This window comes from Sinohyriopsis cumingii, chromosome 4 (genome assembly GCF_028554795.1).
Source record: "Sinohyriopsis cumingii isolate HCF-2022 chromosome 4, ASM2855479v2, whole genome shotgun sequence".
Taxonomy (NCBI): domain Eukaryota; kingdom Metazoa; phylum Mollusca; class Bivalvia; order Unionida; family Unionidae; genus Sinohyriopsis; species Sinohyriopsis cumingii.
This window is the reverse complement of record NC_142964.1, coordinates 85,650,935-85,657,300: the sequence shown is the minus strand read 5'-3', so window position 1 is coordinate 85,657,300 and position 6,366 is coordinate 85,650,935.

Genomic DNA, 6,366 nt, shown 5'->3' with positions numbered 1-6,366 from the left:
CGAGCGATTGACAAAAATAAAATACAGCAATGCTTACCATTTGAATAGATGCAATTGTCACCAGAATATTCTGTTCAAAATAATATTAATTTTGGACACAGAGGATACCACCCCCGTTTTCCTGACTCGCGATATGTCAGCCTATTCTGCGCATAGCTTCGAAAAGATGTAATGTTTATCCATCGGGCTATGGAAATGAAATATATTACATTGGTTGTTTCTGTCAGCAGTTCACTTGAGTAGTTAGGTCAGGTTTATAGCTAGTTTTACAAAATTCAATGTAAAAATGCCAATAAATGGCAAGAGATATTAAGCAAACTAAACCGATCTTGTAAAAAAGTTAGTAAAGTTCAACTTTTCATGAAAAATAAGCTATTACTGGAAGAGAAACAACAATGAATAGGATGTAATGTGTTTACAACGTCTTGTTGATGGGGAAAAATTACAACAGAATTTGGAAAAAGACTATGTGCCAGGGAATTTGTTGAGAATTTATGTTCTAGCAGCAAGAAAGCACGTTGGGTAGCAGACAATTTTGTACGTGTGGGACAACTTCTTGCAAAATTGGAAACTTTGATTAAAATACAGTTTTGTTTTAAGGTACTCATTTCCATCTTTTATATAATGTATTTATTTGTATGATTCTAAAAGATGCATAGTAAATCAAATTTTATGGGTTACAGGTTCAAGGTCATGGAGTGGGTCTTTTCACGTTGCCATTTAGAAATCACATTTTTATGTGCATTTCGAGTCTAAATGTGGGATATTTTTGTACACTTTATGAATATCACTTTTCTTAATTAATGTACGATTGTTCTTAATGGATACAAAATGGATTTTTGACCCAAAGTAGCACGTGATCCAGTGTTTACAGAAATAACATATCGTTGCGCAGAATTGGCCGACATGGCAGTACATCTTTACATCAAGATCATGTTTAATCATAATAATGAATGAGATGCATACATGTTAAGGAGTTCATCTTGTATCTGATTGGCAGAACTGGTTACTTCACTGGGAGAATATTTCTGATTAGAATTTGATCAAACTTGAAATGATGGCTTAAAGATTCTTCTCTACAATTTCACGCTTTGCACAGAATTTACTTTTTTTTTTAAACTCGTTCCTTGCTGAGTATCTTGGTTGATGAGTGTAATTTGGCTAATAATGTTTACAGCTTGACTTTGACTAAAGAACACATCTGTCAAAATATTGTCAGCTTTGCTTAGTCATTTTCATTTTCTGGATTTCAGAGATTAAACTTGAAAGAAAAGCAATTGATAACTTTTACATTTTTAACAAATGGATTTTACAATTCATGTTGTTAGTTGTTATTCTTGTTGTGGGGCTTAACACCATTTTTCAGCACATGATAGGCTATACATGGCAGCCAGTATTAATGGTAGAGGAAGAACCCGGGAAAACCCCGGAAAGAACCACCGACCCACGAGAAGCTACTGGCAAGCTGTCTCACATACCCACATTGGCTGAATCCGAGACTCGATACAATTCATTTTGCATCTTCAAAAGTTAGTATGTCTACACCAGCAAAGTTAATTTTCCTCTATTTTAATAACTGCTAAAATAATTGATTAAAGTGGCTGCACCCTTGTGCTCGAAAAAATGAACCAGTCCAAGACAAATTGAAGGTCATTCCTCGAGTACATGGGAGCAGTCATTTTGATGCACTATCTACTTTAGGCAGCACATTTTTTTCCCTCATACCAAAAATAAATTTCAGACCCAGTACATGAAGGTAGCATAGAGGTATGCTAATTTAATCCATTCTGCTTGTTGCAAATGCACACTTCACATTATACTTGTTCCTCTTTCAGAAGAACTTAATAACAATACAGCAGAACCATACTGTTAAGATTTTAAAGTAATATGATAAGTGCAATATCTGTGCATATTAATAATGTAGTATTGCATTGGATTGAGGTTGTTACGACTATGGAAGCCATTTTTGTAACCTGATGTTTATCACACTTGGTACATATTTTTCTGTCATCAGGATCTTGGAGTCTCTCACTAATGAATGAAATTTACACTTATTAATTAGATGATATTGCATCCAATTTACTGGGCTTAACACTTTTGAAGGCATAATTTTTATCTGTTTGGTTTATTATCATCAACATCTTGTATGACTTCAGTTATGATAAAGAACTGCATGTTAATTATGCCTTCATCTTAACACATTAACCCCTGGCTACGAGTTAATGTGGTAGGAGGTAGTAGCCTACTGCCGAGCTCTGTAGCATCATGGTCATGCATGATACACTAAAGTGGGTGGTATTATAGAAAGGTAGACAGATGTAGCTCTACAATGATACCAAGTAATCTGGAATTTCAAGTTGCACTACAAAATAAAGAGGGAAAAACCTCATTTTGTGGACCCGATTTTTTCTACCCAAAATTCACCCATGGTCGATTTTGTGTCAGGATTTTAGACTTTTTGGTCTCATATCTAAGGCAAACCGATATGAACTGCAAACAGACAGATGAACCTTTGCAAAAAGTAAGATAAGCAAAAAGAAACCTCCAAATTTTACCCTTCTGCTCACATGCGAGCCAAATAGCCAATGAAAAACAATGTTTCTAACACAACTAGGCAGTATGTTGTTGAAAGATCACCTGGTGTTTTCAGATGTATTCAGAAATAGCTGTCAAAATGTGTTTCCTACTCGAATTTCAGGCAAAAACAACAAAAACCTACAGGGTTAATGTGTTAATGGGTGCATTTTGATGATGTCACCAAATATGAACATTCCTTGCATATTTAATCACTTGTGCATCGACATTACAGATAAATTACAAATTTAGCCATTCCTTGATGATTTGCAAAAAAAAATTCAAAAATTCTTTTAACACATTAACCCCTGGTGACTAGTTAATGGCAGGAGGTAGTAGTCCACTACCGAGCTCTGTAGCATCATGATCATGCATGATACACTAAAGTGGGCGATATTACAGAAAGGTAGACAGATGTAGCTCTACAATGATACCAAAATAATCTGGAATTTCTAGTTGCACTACAAAATACAGGGAAATACCTCATTTTTTGGACCAGATTTTTTTCTACCCAAAATTCACATGTGGTTGGAATCCGATTTTGTGTCCGGATTTTTAGACTTTTTGGTCTCGGATCTAAGGCAAACCAGTATGAACTGCAAACAGACTGATGAACCTTTGCAAAAAGTAGGATAAGATGGGCATTTGGAATAAATCTCGATACAAAAATAATGGGTCCGTTTAGCAAACCAAAAAATCCAACTTTTACCCTTCTGCTCATGCACGAGCCAAATACCCAATGAAAAATGATGTTCTAACACAACTAGGCAGTATGTTGTTGAAAGATCGCATGGAATTTTGTGTTTTTGGATGTATTCAGAAATAGCTTTCAAAATGTGTTGCCTACTCGAATATCAGGTGAAAAGGACAAAAACCTCCAGGGGTTAATGTATTAAGAATTTGTATCATTTATAATAAAAAAGGTAAAGTCAACACAATATACAAAATACTAAAGATAGTTTACATAGCATGTGTTCTTACATTACTACATAAACCTGCTTAGTGAACAGTTAACTGATATGTAACCCCAGCAAGGAATATCAGATTCACTTGGCCCTCTTATAAATTAGCTATCAAGCTATAAAAATGAAAATATCCAAGCAGAGCAGGCAATTATCGCAGAAATAAGGACTAGCTATGTACTTTCAAGCCTGTTAGATATCAAAATAATGAAACTTGAAGATTCATTAAACCTTTAAACCTCCCCTTGGTTATAAATAAAAAATGTTTTTATTATAACATGGATTAACAGTATGCAAAATCATTGGAATGTCTTTTTATAGATTTGAACCAAATGCAAAAATGTGAAACTCTGAGGAAAACCAAAATATTTCTTACGATACATAGTTTGCTGCAATCTTAGTTCAACCAGGGTAACCACGATGACCCTTTTAAAATTTGTATGGTTTTTATAATGCTGGTCATATTGACATGGGGTTTTCAATAAAAACTGCATGTTCCTACTACATATTATTGGTCTTATTTTAAACAGATGCAAACATGATCTCATAAAATAGATGCCATAGCAGTCACTGTAACTACCAGTACATGTTTTTACTGCTACTTCTTCTAAACAAATGGTGTTGATACGGGATTTCCATCAAGACATTTCTTGTTTACTTGATCCTAAAAGAAAACAGTACACAACACATCAGTGTGCATTTTAGACACAGTTATTTCTTGCAGCTCTTGAGTTACATTCAGTTGAAAAGGTCCTTTTGGCTATATGTATAGAATATTTCTGGATCAAATACCAAGTCTGACAACATGGAAATCCACATGGAATAACAATGCTACTTTCTTTGGCCATTTCTAAGTTCATGGCCACTGTTCCATCAGATACAATGTACTACTAATTTGAATCAACTTCCACTCATTCACTCATTTGCAAGTTACTGTTGTTTTGGTCATGTGATTAGAATTGAGCATTCTTGGATTTTGTGTGTGATTTGGAGTTTTAATGTAGCTTTAACAATTTGTTCATTCATATCGCTACGATGTCTGCAGTGTGACAGTTTATAGTCATGTCTAGCACTGGGGCATCATGCCAAAGACGTGTGACATGATGTCCCACCCAGTCATATTATCCCGACACCAGGCCGCCCAGTCCTACCATCTTGGATCTTGTCAACAGAAACTGTGAATGAGCTCAAATAACGTGATAAAATGAAAGCTTGTTAAAGTTCAGTTTTCATCCTAGTTATTAAATAGGTAAAAACATAATACTAACAGTACTATGTCAAACATTTACAACAGTCAAGGGCTTTTCATGTCAGTACACATATTGGGGCATTTTAAGAGATTTTTCCACTTCTTTTAATGTTCAAGGGCTTTTCTAATTCAAACATCAAATTCAAGGTCTTTTCAAGACCTGTGCAAACCATGTGTAGATCTATACATTCATGCATGTATTTGGTTCAGTCTATTCCTGCCAGTGTTTGTCCCTTTTTAACTAACACCCTTTATTGACAAACCTCACAGACAATAAAATCAATGAGAATATTTTGCATTAGCAATAAGTGCAGGAAATTTGGTTCCTTGAAACTTGTGCATGAAATTAAATTGTTAGGCACAACCATGAATCTTTTTCAGTCAAAAATTGGATCAAATACATAAAACTGCACAGTTTTGTTCATATTATTGTAATGGATGAGATGTGCACCACGCTTTGTTTATTGCTGTAATTCTATAGAATATGCAAATACAGTTTGGGATGAAAAAGTTACCTCCCTTTTTTTAATATATTTGCTTTGCTTAGCATACAAGAGAGGCAGAAGTTTGTGGTTTTTTCTTTAAAGATATATTCATAGGGTCACTACACCATAAAGGGAAGATTGTGAAAGCTGATCAAAACGTCAATAAATAATCACTTTGATAAGTGTTGGTGAAATAAATATAAAGGTCTGCAGGAACACTAGAGCACTAGGAAAGGGTTGGTAGGGGCTTCTGATTTCTAAGGACTTACTTTAGTTTGACCTTACTACATTTTTAAAAAGTTTTATTACACTTGATTTTGTCTCACCTAATTGAGTACAAAACAAGACAGGTGTATCCCTTTCAGTCAACTTATGAGAAAGTATGTGTTTTCAATGATGATGATAATAGTACTAACGGTATCTTGAAATATCTGGAACTATGAAATTCATTTAAATTCTCATTAGATAGAACAAATTACACTTTATATATCTTACATAGTTTCATTCTCAGTAATGCCAGATACAGTCTGTATATTTGTACATAAGATATCTTTGATCTTTTATGTTTAAAATACTTTTGTATTTATATATTAACTTACTGTGGACTATGCAGTCTGAAATAAAAACATCTTATCTTAAACAGAATGGTTCTCAGGTCAGTATTTTCCTTGCAGCCTTGTCCTATTTTTGCCAAAATTTAATTTATGGTACAATCTTGACTGAAAATTCATTAGTCAATGACAACTGGTTTGGTAAAATTATTACTACAAACATGTTTAGAAGTGATCAAGCCGGGCAGAGGCCAGGAAGTTTGAGTTCCAGATGTGGAAAGCCTCACTTTACTGTAAAATACAAGATCCCTAAAATCTCCAATAATTATTGTATTATCTGGCTTTTTTATTTTATTGCATGAACAATTTAAAAAATTTTTTTTACTTTCTCATTCTATTTTCTGGGTTCTGAGGTTATCAATAACCTGGACTAAAAAGACCCGACAAATAATGTCCCATCTATGGAAGCTCTAAGACCCCTTCCCAATCCACAAATTTAAGTATCTATACAGTAAATGTGTCCTGGAAAATAAATTACCACGTAT